Below are 17,132 nucleotides of genomic sequence, written 5' to 3' on the forward strand. Positions count from 1 at the left end.
CCCCACAGCTGACAATGGAGCAAAATCAAGCCATGAGGTCAAAGGAACTGCCTGCAGAGCTAAGAGACACAGATCTGGGAAAAGCTACAAAAAATCTGCTACACTGAAGGTTCCCAAGAGCACAGTGGCCTCATTAATTCTCAAATGGAAGAAGTTTGGCACAACCAGGACTCCTCCAAGAGCTGGTTGCCCGGCCAAACTAAGCAATGGGGAGAAGGGCTGAGTAAGAGAGGAAACCAAGAACCTGATGGTCACTCTGAGAGATCCTGTGTGGAGATGGGACAAAGTTCAAGATGGACAACCATCACTGCAGCCCTCTGATACAAAACACATGAAACACACACAAAAAAATTCTGGACTTTATGTTCTTTATTTACTGATGAACAGAACTCGTCCTGAACCCTGACCCCAAAACTGAGGTACGAACTGAACCATAACCTTTGTGAACTGTTACACCCCACATAGCAATCCATATTTTTACAATATAAACAACAAAAAATGACATGCTAGAAAGGAGAAAACATGATACAGCCGTTTAGCATGAAGTTCACTATTTCATGAGTATCTCAATCTCATGTGGTGTGTTCACACCTTCGCATAACTCGTGAACACTTCCGGAAATCTTCAGACAAACTCAGACAGTTTTATTTTTCCCATAGACTTTACCCTCCATTTTTCCTGTTTTCTTGTGAATTTTGTGCATCATGTCAGGGCAGACTGATATGATAACGCAGCTGGAAGTATTTTGTAAAATTCACCAAGAATAAGAGGGATGAAATGGCAATATTTATTCTCTGCGACCAGCAAACGTTCATAGACATAGACATAGCACAGTTCACATGCACAGTTCACATGCATGTAATGAAACTGGCTCACTGTGTTTCCAATTTACTGCTACTCTCTGCTGTTTACTGATACTGTAAATGTGTTAAATGGGAGGAAAGAGAGATAAAATTTGGCATTACAGTAGTCTGTGGCTTCATCGCTCCACCAGTCTGACAGCAATAGTCTCCTACTGTGAGGCTGTTTGCCTGGGATTACATTGAATGATTAGGAGTTGTACTGTATGTATGTAAGCACTCTGGTTGAGGAATGAGTCTACATATGACCATAGCATCAGGCTGAATGCACGCTTCTTTGGTCAACAAGGCCATGGCGACGAACAAGTTGGCAAAGATTTAGATAGGAGATTCCCTGGTATGGAGGCCCAGACTGCTTCCTTTCACTCTCACAACAAGGGACGAAGAGCAGATGTCTGCTTTAAAGCCACACACTTTCTCAAGCTGTAATTTTTGTTTGAAGTGAGCCTCGAGGAATGTCTCATTTTCAGCCCTCGCATACCTTTATTCACATCTTGAAGACTCTCATTACGTGAAATGAAGAGTGTCAGATACGGAGGAAGCTATTAAGGAAGAGCAGCGAGCCCAGTGGTCTGTCGTAATTGGAGACACTAGTGCTGAGATGAGCTTTATATTACCAACACCGGAGTAAATACTGACCTTGCTGTTTCCATGTTTGTGGCCCTGAGGGTGTTTTAAGTCTCCTGTTGTGATTCATAGATATTTAATGGTGGAATATAAATTTAGTGCAAGGGAAAATGTACAAATATGTTGGCTTTTGCCCACAAGGAAGAAAAATAAATACCAATCATTAAAAGGATTTATGTTTAGGATACTCAGGAGCTGAAAGGATAAAGTCAAGGTGATATATTATAGTTTTTTTTTTTTGGTGTTAACAAATCCCACTGTAAAAAAACGTACACAACAGTGAGCTGCAACATTAAACTGGGTGACATATTTTCCTTCATTACAATCAACATGACCACCATGGCTTATTCTGAAACATACTGTCACGCTTCTGTAAATAATCTCTAGAGCACCAAATGTGTGATAATCCACTCGAGAAAATAATCCTTAATCCTGCTTCACTGAAATATGGTAAAACTACTGTGACCCAGCTGTTTTGGGACATTTCATAGCCTAATTTAACTGCAAGCTAAAGAGGTCAAAGTATTCAGACAGCGCTGTTTATCAGCTGTGGAACAGTTCAGATATCTCCTCTGACATCAGATAAGGTGAGCTATGTGGCGATTTCCCTATCTTTCTGAACACAACAAGCAGACTTCTGGCTGTAATTTCTGAACTATGTTCCAGACAGATGTTGGTGTTTCTTTCTTAAGATCTAATTTTTCATTCTTTACTTTCAAATGCCAGAAAGATTGATCAAAGGGAGGGTGAGACTGATAAATATGCACCCGTAAATCTTTCATGTTCATGTCAAAACAACGAACTGGAAACTGAAAAACAGTAAAAATTTCTTTCATTCTCAATTTATCAGCAACTTAAATGGAAGTGGTTGATTGCTAACATCAGCGGTTGTCACCTATAATGAGCAAAATATGTTGTTTGTAGCGGGCTAACTGTAATCATTAGCTCAACAAGGCTTTTAAAAAATAGCAATCAAGCTTGCTTACTTTAGCTTACATCTGGGTACATGCTAACATTAGCAGTTATTAGCTTTAGGTCACTAATTATTTTAACCTGCAAGCAGATTTTTTTTGGGTTAAGGCTAACAATATCTGTAATTACTTAGAAAATCTGTTTTCAGTTGCAGGCTAACTGCAATCAAGCTAGGAAGTGGTTGATTCAAATATTAGCTGTTGTCTTGTGCCAGCTAGCTATCAACAAGGTTTATTATATAGTCATGCAGCTAAGTGTGGATCCAGATGGACGCTAACATTAGCAGTTGCCACAGGGTTTCCTTTAGTAACTGTTGTGACCGGCTAGTTAGCAAATTTTGGAAAAGATTTAGTTAAGGCTAACATTAGCCGTTGTCTACCTGTGGATAATGACCTGTGAAATAATGTGGTGAGAGTGTATATGGGAGGGTATTCCCCTGGATACTTGGGGGTGTAGCGACCCCTTGAACCCAAGAGCTGATGAACTGATTCCTCTCACCTGTGTAGGGAGGTTAGGGAGCACCACGCTACTTTTGAAAGCTGCAAGGCTTACTGTTGTCTGGGGCTGTGGCTCAGGGTGTGCAATCTCAGTGTTGCTAGAAGTTTTAGATTAAAATAATATTAATAATTCAACTTTATTCATAAACAAAGTCTGGCAGTTATTCATGAAATAACCACACTGCAAACATCACAGACCAAGAAACAAATCCAGGATTTATTTATGTATCAACCTGTTTTGGAAGTAGTTAGCATAGCTAACATAGCTATGCTAGCTAAGTAATTGACATTATTACATAAGCCAATGTAGTTAAGTAAGCTTTAGCAACATGAGCTCTATCAAACATAGCTTCTTAGATAATGAGCCACACAGCTAAAGTTATTGCTTTGTGAGCTAAGCTTTAGCTAATTTAGCTTTGTAGTTATAATCCATTTAGCTTACACAACTAACAGATCTAAGTAAGCAATATCAGTCCATCAACTCGGCTACAATTTAGTTTGTCCATGTGGAGTTGCTGTAGATAACATAGCGTCATCAGAAGGTGTAGGACCCTGGACAATACTGGCAGTGTGGACACATCTGGTCCCTGCAGTGGGTGTGGTTTAATCCTACTGATGTAGCTGCAGCAGCAGTTTTAAAGACCCCGTAAAGTGAAAATAGATGTGTATTTAGGTTTGTTTTAGCTTCAAAATCATGAAAAATCAAGGCAGTAATATCTGTTCCAGGATGGTTGGCTGTGTCTGTTGAATAAGCTGAAGCCCCGCCCACTCAGGAGAAATATGATCCTCTTAAATCAAAACAATGCTACTATCTGAATTGAGGAAAGCCTGCCTTTTTACCTTTTGTTGGCCTTAGAAGAATATACGAAGTCAATTTTCTAGCTCAAATCTCTGTTACGATACTTTAAATGATCCATAGACCACTGTGGCTGATAGATTTGACAAATTTACCTCACAATGAACAAAAAACAGCATTTAACTAAGTGTTAACTTTCAATAAAGGCAGTGACATCAGCTAACTACAGACTGTACTGAGATGAACTGCTCTGTGATTTTATATTGTTGTGTTAGAGGGGCGGGGTCATTCCCCACTGTGGGCTCGTGACATCATTGGCCCACATATTGGCCCCGCCCAGATTAAATCCAGCCAGGAAAGAGGTGATAAGCTTTCTAACAGTCTAAATCCAGATTTCAGCCACATGTAGATCTCAGTGTTTTCACATGTTTACAGCAACCATATTCCATCATATCTAGTGTGTTAAAACAAAAAGTCTGGATTTCACTTTACAGGGTCTTTAACAGAACTGGTGAAACATGTCTAAAAGAAGAGCAAAGAACCACACAGAAAACTTTTCTTGGCAGAAAAGATGTTTTTGCTCTTCTCCCTACTGGCTTAGACAAGAGTTTTATTTACTCACTGGCTCCTCTGGTAGTTAACAAAGTTAGCAGCTGCCTGTCGAGCTCTCATTATGTAATTAGATTACTCCCTGGGGCTGTTCATGCCTACTATGTCTCATAACTGTCACTCTGATTGGTCCGTCCCTCTGGGATTTTTTTTTAAAGGTTTTCCTAGATAGATGTGAAACGTATGGATATGTGAAACAGTATCTGGTGTATCAGGTTATGTTGTGAAAAACTTGCCATTGTCTAGTGATAGGGGCCAAAGCATTTCCTGTACACCACTTCAACACCTGACCATGGTTTTATACCATTTGAAATGACTTAAAGCATTAAAAACAAGGGAGCATCAAAGCCATCATGGTAAGAGTGGAGCCAGTTTGAAAAAAAATCTAAATATCCATTTTATAAATGATGTGCTGAAGAGGGAAATGTCCGGTGCTCAAGAAAATAAGGGATTTCACCCCCTGGGGACCATGACTGTCTGTTGAAAATTTCAAAGCAATCCATCACAATTATAGGTGATATTTTAGTTTAGACCAATGTAGTTAACACTGCCATCCAGAAAGCAGCCAAGGCTCATAAATCAAACCTTATACCTATTTATGACTCATTTAAACAGATTAACACCTTCAAAAGGAGCAAAGGGGCTCGGGGCTGAGAGCTTCAAAAGGGGATGGAAACCAAGCAGAAAGTGCTGTTTTTTTTGTCATTTTTCATCACAAAATAAATGCTGTTGTTATTTTATATTAATAATATGAACCTAACTTTTATCTTTTAATGTCTTTGAGTAATTAAAAATATAGCAGATGAAACTAAAGAAATTCTTAATGCATCTTTAATGCTTTCCAAAACCAGGATCCTCAAGACGATCACTTATCTCTGAGTGAGCAGTCGTTTGATATGAAAACCCTCCACTTTGATATCTGAATTATTGATTTAAACGGCTGTAATGAAACATCGTCAGCAAATTCACTTTAACAGACAGGAACAAGCAGCTCGTTTCGTCACCCTTTAGTTGATTAATGTGTTAGGTTGATTTTATTGGCATGGAGGCCCACCCAGGGGGTTATTATGTGGAGTGATCTCACTTTTTAACACCCCCACCACCCTCCTCAGGGAGACTGTTTGGATTCAGGGTTTTGAAGGTTTGTCTTTTCAAACCACACGGCTGCCACAATGTCCTCAATCTGATGTAAGTCCATGAAATATTGATACTACTGGATACACAAACCCTCAAAATTAGTGCTCTATTTAGAGGATTGTTGTGTAAAGGTAGGCTCTTTTAGGTTGAATACTAGCCAGTAATGAGAATTATAATATATTCGCCTGTTTGTGTCAGTGTCAAAGGCTCTTTTTCAGGGAAGAGCAATCAGTGAGTCTCCTACAAAACACTTCTAAGTTGAATTAGCTGAGGTGTTTCTCGCCTTCATTTCATAACCATCCACCATTTTATAATCAAATGGCTTTCATCAAGAGCTCATCTAGTTGTTGCAAACTATGTTAATGTGTTAAAATGAGCAAAGGATCCACCAGCGTGCTTGCAATCAGCACAGACTTTCATTACTGTATGTTCAAAAGTAATGGGAAGGCACTGCTGAGGAAAAAAAAACACAAGGCGATTATACAGTAAGTCAGCACTAGGAAAGATCTGCCTCCTAATTAAATCAAGCGTGCCCTTCACTTCACTAAACTTCCATATCTTGTTTTCATCGTGAAGCAGCTGCCTGTAACCTGCACAGGACTTTTTGAAAAATTTAAGCTCACAGAATTAGATTAAACTCTGGTCCTCGCTGGATTCATAAGCATGCCTAAATGGAAATCACTCAAGAAAACGTTGTCTTTCATAGAGACAGCAGGTCAGCTCAACGTGGAACTCTAACTGCAAACTGCAAATGTTAGACAGACTTCAAATAGAAGCTTAACCACTGCTTTTCAAAAAAGGCTTAAAAACGTCATCTTATTTTTACTCACTTATGTTCAGGGAAGGAAACATTAAATTGGAGCACATTTTATATGAAATGCAGCACATCAGAAAAGGTTATTAGAGAGCAGTGTAAGAGTATTATTGAAGGACAATGAACGAGCGTTTTGTTGTCTGCCTGCCTGTTAGGACGTGGTGGCAAATCCACTTTACATGGAAAAGTGGCTGGTAGCTTTGGTTTCTCTTCTTTTTCCAAAATAAAACATAGCTTGTTATTCAAAAAGAAAAAAAAACGTTATCAAACTTTCCTGTTCTAATTCAACAGAGGTTCAGCCAATTGGTGCTTGTAGTCTCACAGTTAATGAAATGGGATCACCTGACTTCAGTTAGCTCATCTCACATGATTAAACACCTGTGTCTGGATGGTCCAGCCACTAGATAATCAGTATTCCTGGCTACCATTACACCATGAAGACAAAAGAACACTCCAAGCAACCCTCATGAAAGGTTATTGAAAAGTATAATCAGGGGATGGATGCAAAATAATTTCCAAGGTTCGGAACATGCTCTGGAGTCCAGTTAAATCCTTCATTTAAAAAAATTGAAAATATATAGCATATGTGTAAATCTGCCTGTATCAGGCCGTCCTCACAAACTGAGTAACCATGGAAGAAGGATACTAGCAAGAGAGGCCACCAAGACCCCTATGACTACTCTGAAGGAGTTGCAAGCTTCAGCAGCTGAGATGGAGTCTCTGCATACAACAGCTGTCTACAACACCAGTCAAAGCTTTATGGGAGAAAACCACTGTTGAAGAGCAACTATTAAATCTTGACTAGAGTTGGCCAAAAAATGGTCAAGTGGTTTTTGTGCACATCACCACAAGTACACCATCCCCACTGTGAAGCACGGTGGTGGCAGCATCATGCTGTGGGGCTGCTCATAGATATTATATACATAGACGCCTCATTGACTGTGTTTGCCCGCTGCCGCTATACATCAACGTGTCCACCATATTGCCAGAGGCAAGACCGTTCCAAAAACAAATGCAAGTATATTGGGGAGGAAGGATTTTGTTATTGTTTGAAATGTTATTCCACGCAATCTTGTCAGCACCACACAGCACAGGAGTGAGGCATCTTGCCCAGGAATGCCTCTGGTAAAATGGTGGCGGCATTGACATATGGCCCACTGGCCAGTGCGGCGTCTACGTATATTATGCCTATGGGGTTGCTTCTTGGCCTTGGAAGGCTAGAGGGTAAAATGAATACAGAAAAATCAAATAGACAATCTTATTCAGTCTGCAAGAAAACTACAGCTTGGTAGAGGATTATTTTTCAGCAAGATAATGACCCGAAGCATACAGCAAAAGCTACACAGAAATGGTAGACAACAAGGTGAATGTTCTGGAGAGGCTGAGTCAAAGCTTGGACCTTAAAACCAATAGAAAATGGATCGATTTTAAAGCAGTCATTAATTTTCCAATAAATTTATTTGTTCAATCAACATTACTGTAGAAATGTTTTTACTTTGACATTAGAATGGATCATGATTTATTTATTTATTTTTGGGCCTTTATTAGGTAGAGGAGGAGGACAGTGGACTCAGAAACAGGGAAGAGAGTGGGGAAAGACATGCGGTAAAGGGCCACAGGCTGGTTTCGAACCCTGGCCGCCTGCGTAGATGGTGTGGGCCTTAAACCACTCAACCATCTGCGTGCCCTGGACCATGATTTATTTATAAAATTAATAAAGGGTAAAACACCCAAGGGGGTGAATACTTTTTATAGGCACTGTAGGTCAAATGGGATAGCACCCATGCAGGTTCTCTAATCCCAAGGTAGAAGTATCACTTAAGCAAATCTCAAATTTCTCTCTATATATGTTTTGAGACATAAATGATGATGTTTCAGATTGAAGTGTGTCAAATGACACCCACGTTCAATTTAAAATACACATTTGTGAATGTAGTTCAACCTTGCTTGAGTGCCTTCACAGAAAAGAGGAAGCCTGGAGTGGCTCTCCCCTTTAAGGACCTTGACTCCTGTGATTTAGTCTTAAAGCTGCATCCCCTTATTTTATGTACTTTCAGAAATTTGGAGGATTTATAGAGATGAAAAAAAAACCACTTTCAAAACTCAAACAAACATGGGTCCTGGTTGAGTTCAGCCATTAAAGTGGGTGCACTTTTGTTTTTACAGATGCCAAGTACTTGATGCCCAGGGTTACTGGACTCACAGCTACGTTTATTGTTTTTTTTTGGGGGGGGGGGGGGGTTTGTGGTCCCACTCTCTTGCAATGTGTCCTTTCTCTTTTTGGCTGAATAAATGCAACTGGCCAAAATGTAACCTTCTTCAAATGCAGCTGAAAAATGTGGCCTCCTTCCCCAAACCAGTGAATAATAGGACATACCCTGATTGTCACTGAACACTAATTGAAACAAGTTGATGGGGTCAGATGATGATCCTGAAGACCAGACCATTTCAATTTCAATTTATATGAATGCCAGGTCCTTGTAAGCTTGGTCTAAGGATAATACTGAATTGGGTGCACATGTATGGCCTATGCTCACATCGTGGCCATTTTGTACTTTGTCCACCACTGGGAAGGGGTTAGGATACCAAAAGTCAAAAAAGTGATCCACCAAACCTGATTAGAGAATGTTGAAAAAGTTGAGTAAACAGTCTGCTTATAGGAAAAAGCTTGTCCTCCCTGAAGGCACTCTATCACAGCTAACGTAGCTAAGAGTAAAGCTAACAAAGCTAAAGTAGCTACGTACGCTACATAGATAACAGCTAACAGCAAAAGTTCACAAAGCTAAGTGAGTTTCATAGATAACGTAGCTTACATAATTTTCCTGGTACATTGTTTTATATGTTTTTGAATCAAACTTCATTCATAAACAAAGAACTGCACTGTGACATTCATGAAATAACTACAGTACAGATTAAACAACATTTCATAAATAAAACCAAGGAAAAGGTCAGAGGCCTAAGCCGCAATAAATTTCATATAGACCTGTTTTAGAAGAAGTTGGGCTAATGGTAGCTTGCTCTAACTTTGTAAGCTTTCGCTAAAGCTAACAAAGCCACACTAGCTACATAATTAACATTACTACATAAGCCTGGCTACATTAGGCTGCATTAGCTTTGGCAACATGAGCACATTGACATGAAGGAGGCTTTATGAATGTTCATAAATGTTGTCATTAAGTGTCATTCGGCCATCATGTCCCCTTTAATGCAAAGTTGACATCCCTTGTTCTGTTTTGGTTCTTTGCACCATAAAGCCTCGCAAAAAGACTGCAAACAATAGGGCGTAGTGGGGTAAGATCCAGTTTTTACTTACGTGGCTCTCCAGGAAAGGAAAAAAGCTGCAGGGCAACTAGACAGAGGGCAAGGTATACTGAAAACTTCCACTCTTGATTTGGGATACCCAGTTGTGTAGTGGTGTGTGTAGAAGTGAGTATACTCTTCATTTATTGCATTAAAGACATAATTGACTGAATGACACTTAATAACAACATTCATAAACATTCATAAAGTCTCCTTCATGTCAATGTACTGATGTTGCTAAAGCTAATGTAGCTTTGTAGCTATTGTCTTATGTAGTAATGTTAACTATGTAGCTAGTGTAGCTCTGTTAGCTTTAGCAAAACCAGAAACATTCATAAGCTCCTTTAAGGCAATGACAGGTATCATGTCATGATTATGACAATGTCATGTTAGTCATACCCCTTCAAATAAAGTGTTACTAAAGTAGCTAAAGCTAGCATAGCTATATCCGTTACGTAGGTAACATAGCCATATAGATCCATGAGTTCTAGCAAACATAGCATAAGGTCATGTAGCTAATTTAGCTTTGTTAGCTTCAGCTACGTTAGCTATCTAACCTATGTATCTTACATAGCTAATTCAGCTACATCAGTTTTAGCCTTAGCTACTTTTGATGGGTTTTCATGGAGGACAAGGTGATTTTCTGTAAGCAGACTGTTTACATGCTCTGCTTTATTACATGTTTTTTCATATGGTTTTGCAGGTCAGTTTTTTTTTTTTTTTTTTTTTTACTTTTGGTATCCTTAATTTAACTCTAAACCAGAATTTTAATCATATTTTATTCTGAAACTTTAGCATGTATTCCTGTTCTGACTGAGGCAGCATCTCACAGTAGTTGTCTGCAAGGGCAGGCATCTAAGATCTGTGGTCTGCAAACTCCTCTCTCTCTCTCTACTTAATATTTGCAGCTCCACTGGAAGCATTCCAGTCTGTCCCCAGCATGTACCAGAAGCACCAGATATGCACCGGGTCTGTTTTCATCAGAGGCCACTGCCAAAACATGTTAATCTACACAGAGCAGATCCAGGATGTCCAATCAGTCGGAGCAAACTGCTACGTACCTAGAATGCAGTGCAGGGGAGTATATGGAATTTAAGGGTTACTCTGCAAGCTGCTGGAGTGCAACAAGTCAGCCAGTTATTTGTTGCAGTTCATAGACAGTTTGTGTTCTTGATGCAAGCTAAGGTTCGATTGAAAGCAAGCTGCGACAGTTTCTTTGCAGTGATCCCTGCTCAGTTGGTTTGTAATGAAACAAAGTTTGATTGGTGTGTTCACATGTGTACAAAGAGAGAACACCCACTCGTTCTGGAGCAACCTCCCCAAACAATCATAATATATAAGCGATGTATAATGTGTCACTTCTTTAATGGAAGTGTGGTTGTAATGATAATACCAAAGAGTTGACCGAGTCCATGGTAGAAGGGCCTGATGTGGTAACTAGTGCTGCTATTATTGTTTAATTATAGCGATGAAATAGAACCCAAAGTTAGGGTAAAAAAACAGACACTTTCTTCATTGTTCATAAAATCACCCAGGGGTTTACAAAGAAAGGTTTATTTCGCAAGTTCTTCTGTAACAGATGAACTTTACTGCTGCTTCGTGCTATTTTCAGGCTGACCAGCGCTCAGTCTGATGTCCTAGTTGGGTCAGTCTTGGCTTAATACCAGGATTTCTCAGATGGACACCCTCTACAGGCTTTCTGATACAGCTCTGGAAATCTCCTCCATCTGTGTCCAGCAAGTGGCAGGTGAAACAACCGAGTCACACATTGCATGCAGTCTGGTTTACTAGAGAGAAACGTATCCAAAAGAAGCAGATTTTTGATTCGATTTAATTGCAACAAGCAGACAAAAAGAATGGCTAAATAAAACAAGGTGAAGAAAAGTTAAAAAAAATCCTGCGTCAGGTCTGTCTGCAGGACCAGATATGCTCTTGTGTTTTGATTTATGAACAATTCATGTCAACAATTTCTGATGAAATTTGAGGAAAACTGGAGAATCTCTACACGGGACGGCTCTCACAACACAACATCTGAAAATTTTATGTTTGAGTCAAAAATACAACTTTGTATTGAATTATTTGGGTCAAAAAATGAACACATCATGTCATCTGAGTTGTTTGGTAATATATCACCTGTAGACAAGTGCCCTGTTGACATCACTGTGACATCATCAAGGTTATTAGATAGAACGGATAGATCTCCTGCAACAGAAGCATAATACAACATTATACAAGCAGGGTCGAACTCCCATTGACTAGCAAATTTATTTGACATTTTAAATATTGGATTACCTCTTAAGGCTGACCTATAATAATCAATATGACACCAGATTATTATAAAATGTACAAAATATGACTACAGAGGCCATAAGGTTAATGTTTTTATGATTACTTTTTGTGATTTAAAAAGCTTTATCTTCTTTATTCTTCCTCTTTACCTCTACACATCCGCAGTCACACTCACACACATACATTGCATACAGTATATAATCACTCCCACTGTCCCTGTTTCACTGTCTGATTGCTTACAGAACAGGAAAAACAGCAGGAGCGTCTCTTCTTCTGCAGCCCTCTAAAATCAGATTACAGAGCATCTGAAATCCTGCCAGTCCTTTGATGACAAGCACATGAAAACTCTCAAAAAACTTTTCTTCTAAGAAGCGTGTGTAAACAGAAAAGCTATTCAACCTTCAGGTGTCTTGTGTTGTTTAAAAAACAAGGATTAATCCAGCAAACTATCAAAAAGACAAGAGAATGTTTCCTCCTGATAATAGGCTGTTTAACAAAATGGACGGAAAATCAGTCACTTGGGAGTGAAGCCAAAATATGAGAGTACAAAATTAAAATACATGTCAAAGAAGCTTTTATCAAACCCAGAAACTGTACTGATGGTTTGTTACTATCATGCAGATTTATGTCAAAGTATTATTTGTGCATATTTTGATCTCGTCAAGCCACAACCTTTTATCTCTAAGTATCTACTTTTCACTACTTTTTGAAGGGGGTGGAACTCAGGGGTTCTTCCCAGGGAAACCTTCGACAATAAAAGTACATTTTAAGGGTATCTAATAAACTCTGGGTGCACTGATTACATTTTAGATGCTCATCCTAATTATTGAAATAAATTTTGATGTATCCTAAACCCCAAATCATATGGTGCTGGACCGTTGCATGGTGTCATAAAACACGCCTCTCTTGCCAAACCTAGCACACACTGGCAGCAGTCAATGGCAATCTCCCCACCAGCTACTGCATAGCCAGGTGCTTGATACCAGACAGGGCTGGACTGCCAGTCTGGCCTGGACAAAGGAATGTGTGTAACATTATGTTATATTTTGACCCACTGTGAGGGGCCAGTCCGAGCCAAAAATGCCTGGACAGAATTTTCTCCCCAGTCCAACCCTGTTACCAGATTGGAAAGCCCACTTGGTGATCAACTCCCTGCCTCACTGGGTAAGTAAAAGAAAAAAAAAAAAAAACAAGTAGTACAGCGGGACCTCTCACTTGGTACACACCTCAAAAAAAGATGGTGCTAAATGTCTTGTTCTCTCTTGTTTTCTCTCAGGAAAACCCTCCACCAGCCATACCGGGAATTATGGGCGTAGCACAGGGGGGAGAAAGGGTACTGATTACCCAAGCCCCCAGTAGGGAGGGACCCTTGAGAAGCCTGTAATGAAAGGAGTATTTTTATTCATTTTTTCTTGGTAATTGGTGTCATTATTGACTCAAAAGCCACTAAATCAGTCAACAGACTTAAACATAAACTGTGGGGCCCTGCTGCTCCCTCCAAAATGCCCAAATGATGTAGTCCAGCACTGCGAAATAACTCAAGTAAATTTACTTAAACCATATTAAAAATATTACTCATAAATGTAGAAATTATGGTTCAAAAGTACATTAAAATGGATAGATATTTGTAAAAATGACACACCATTTGTTGCTTGGCTGGCCAGTTAAGGGGGGGCCCTGTGTAAATTTTTTCTGGGGGCCCTAAATCCCTAGCTATGCCCCTGCAAGGAATAGAGCGGTGGTGTAAAGTGCTGTGGCATGGCGTGCCTGCTCGTGTCTGGCCACTGCCTACCTTTGCCTTTTGGAAAAACTTAATAAAGTATCTATACGGATCAAAATAACACAGACAGCAAGCCCTGTTATTGGTCCAGGGTAATACTGGTACCGGACAGTCTAAGATCATTGCTTACAAGCATATTGTGAATATTCTAGATCAGGGGCTCTCAAACTTTTTAGCCCACGACCCCCAAAATAATGTTGCCAGAGAGCGGGGACCCCCTATTTTTTTCCTTTTTTACATTACTTTGATTTCAGCATAAATCTCACTGAAGGACCGTGCTTTTATTTTACATTTAATTTGACATTTCACTGATTTTATGCAAATATTTTTATTTTTTTGTCTTGTGGAAAGCATCCAATGACCCCCCTAAAGGGGTCCCGACCCCCATGTTGAGAGCTACTGCTCTACATTGAAATAAGTAACTGCAGATAACAAGACAAATCTACTTGCTGTCATCTGAAAATATCAGGCGTGCATTTCCTCACCCATGTCTCTGTCAGTGGCTGAACGACTACAAAAAGTTCCCCATCCTCTGCCTGTCATGTCCTCCCATGTCTCCTCTCTTTTTTTCTTTGTTGTAACTGCAGTATAATCGCCTCAGTATTTATCAGCTCAAACATGACATGCTTGTTTCAGTTGCCATAGTTTCCTGTACACAAACAAGTAGGAAATGTGTCGGTGGGATCGGGAACTGGCATTAAAATTGCACTGTCAAGTGTTGTTTGGGTTAAGGTTGTGGAGATGCATCAACTCACAAGTATGGTGCTCACAGTGGTGGAGGTCACTATGGTGTAGATTTGACACAAAAGTATAAACCAGGCTTTACATTGTTTTCAATCAGATTACTAGAGTAAAGGAGAAAAGAGGAACAAAAATTGAATCAAAACAAGTCAGCCATTGAACTTTCCATTAACATATTTATATGCTTAAATCAACACAAGAACCTGTTTTGCTGTAGATGGTGCCAACATAAAGGATCTTTGATCTTTTATCACTAATGTGAGCTCTTGTCAGCAGGAGAGGGATGGCCTTAATTCCACTGTTCCATCCTTTCCATCTTTGCTCCAACTGGCATCACCAGTCCAATGCAGTGCCTATATAAAGTACTTCCCCCTTTACTCTTTAATTGATTTTAAAAATCAATCATGGTTAATTTATTTAGCCTTTTTTGAAAAAGTGAATGCATAAATATTCACCCTTGTTAAAGTGACAGACCTAATTTAACAGAGGTCCAGCCAATTGGAGCTAGCAGTTTCACAATTAGTGAAATTAGGATTACCTGAGTGCAGTGAATGTGTCTCAAGGGATTGTAGTGTAAAAACCCTTGTCTCTGGATCGTCCAGTCAATGGCTAATCAGTATTCCTGGCAACCATTACACCATTAAGACAAAAGAACACACCACACAACTCAGAAATAAAGGTTGTTGAAAAGAATGAGGGGATGGATACAGAGACAATGACCCAGAGTATACAGAGAAAGCTACACAGACATGGTTTAGACAACAAGGGGAATGTTCTGGAGTAGCCTAGTCAAAGCCCAGACCTCAATCCAACAGAAAATTTTTGGCTGAAGTTGAAATGGGCTGTTCACGCCTGATCTGTGTGCAACCTGACAGAGCTTGAGCAGTTTTGGAAAGAAAGAAGAATTGCAGTGTCCAGATGTGCAAGCCCGAAAAGTGCGTCTACTCAATACTGACTTGAAAGGGGTAAAAATGTTTGCAGTTATTTTAATTGACTTTTTTAAATTGACATTACTTTGTAGAAATCTGTTTTTACTTTGGTGTTAAAGAGGTTTGATGTTATTTTTTTGTCAAAAAAGCAAAATTATATTGGCCATGATGGATTTATAAGATCAATAAAAGAGGAAAACATCCATGGGCTGAATAGTTTTATAGGCAGTGTATGCCACCTGTCTGGGGTGTATTTTGGATGTACTGTGTGCAACAAAAGGAGCTGAAGACCCTGTCCTTTTTAGTACAATGTCAATGGTCCAGTCTGAGCATCTTTTTTATAGTCAGCCTTGTAAAAGGAAATTAAACGAGGTCCGCCACAATGGAGTAGCATGCAACTTCATTAACATACTGAGTGTAAATGATGTGAAACAGTTAAACCGGTTTAATTATCTTTAATTAGGAAAGATTTAACAAGTTTTCAAGCATATTGCAAATTGGAATAAGGCCTTATTAGAGTGAAATAGATTATAAACTGCGAACATGTCATGCATTATAATGCTTTCCAAAATATTATGCACTTTCTAAAGGCTGATTGGATTAGCTGTTTGACCTACAGAGGAAGTCAGCAGCTGTGCGTGCAATATGATTTTAATGAACGTTACAGATTATTCTTTAGGGAGTGTATACATTTACTGGAGGCATTATTAAAATGTTTTGTTTCACTTAAAAGCGTGCTATACTGATGATTCTGTTTGTTAATAAACTGTGCTATTCAGCTAATAGCTCAGTAAGTGGGTCTAAAGGGACACATGATGCAGCATGATTCTGCCACACAGATGAAGAAGGATCTAACAGAGACTGAGACAAATATGATTGTAATTAGCACGATCGTTGTGTGTGACATAGTAGTGCAAAACAACATGACACAACTGTTAGTTTACCATCTGTAAAAGGCAGCTATTATAAAGTGAAAACACACATTAATGATAAAAGCAGATAGACTTATTTAAACACGTCCACATATTTGTGCTCTATTCAAACATGAAGCCTCTCTGTGCTTGTAAAAACACAAATCCACTGCATTTAAGTGTTTCTACTTCCCCTCCCGGCTGTACAGTTTATTTTAGTGGGAATTTACATTTTCATTAGCATCGCGAAAAAGCCCATTTACATGTTTCAGTGAAGTCAGCTTTCAAGTTGGTTGTGTTAGTTCACTTAGCTGAGTCAGTCTGGCTGAGAGCTTGAAATCATATTTACTGTTCACCCAAAATATTATGCTTTTTAAAAATCTTTGTGCTGTATAGTGCACATTGCAAAGCCATATGTTTGTTTTGGCATAAGATTAACATTTGGGCTTTAATCATGGAGGTATTTTCGTACTTGCAGGACATGTTTTCAGCCAAAAACAAGTCCTCAAGTCCCTCTTCTTTCTCTTCCTCTTCCTGCTGAATCTCCCATCATGTCCCGACTTTTCATTATCCTTACAAATCTCCCAGTGTGCTAACAAGCGGCTACGCTCTGTGAGTGAACAGACGGAGCTCAGGGGGGAGAAGAGGATCAGAGAGACTTGGAGCTCTTGGGTTGGTGTGTGCTTAGAGATTCACATCTTTTTTTTTTTTTTGCTCCACATACAGCTGGGGCTCAATTAGTGTCCATTTTTTACTAATTAAGAACACTCCGGCTGAATCAGTGGTGCAAAAACGAACGTTGTTTGTGAAATCAGATGCTGTATCCGGCGTGCTGCCCCTGAGGCAGGCTGGAGGCCTTTTTACTGTACA

The sequence above is a fragment of the Cheilinus undulatus genome, linkage group 13 (assembly GCF_018320785.1).
Source record: "Cheilinus undulatus linkage group 13, ASM1832078v1, whole genome shotgun sequence".
Taxonomy (NCBI): Eukaryota; Metazoa; Chordata; class Actinopteri; order Labriformes; family Labridae; genus Cheilinus; species Cheilinus undulatus.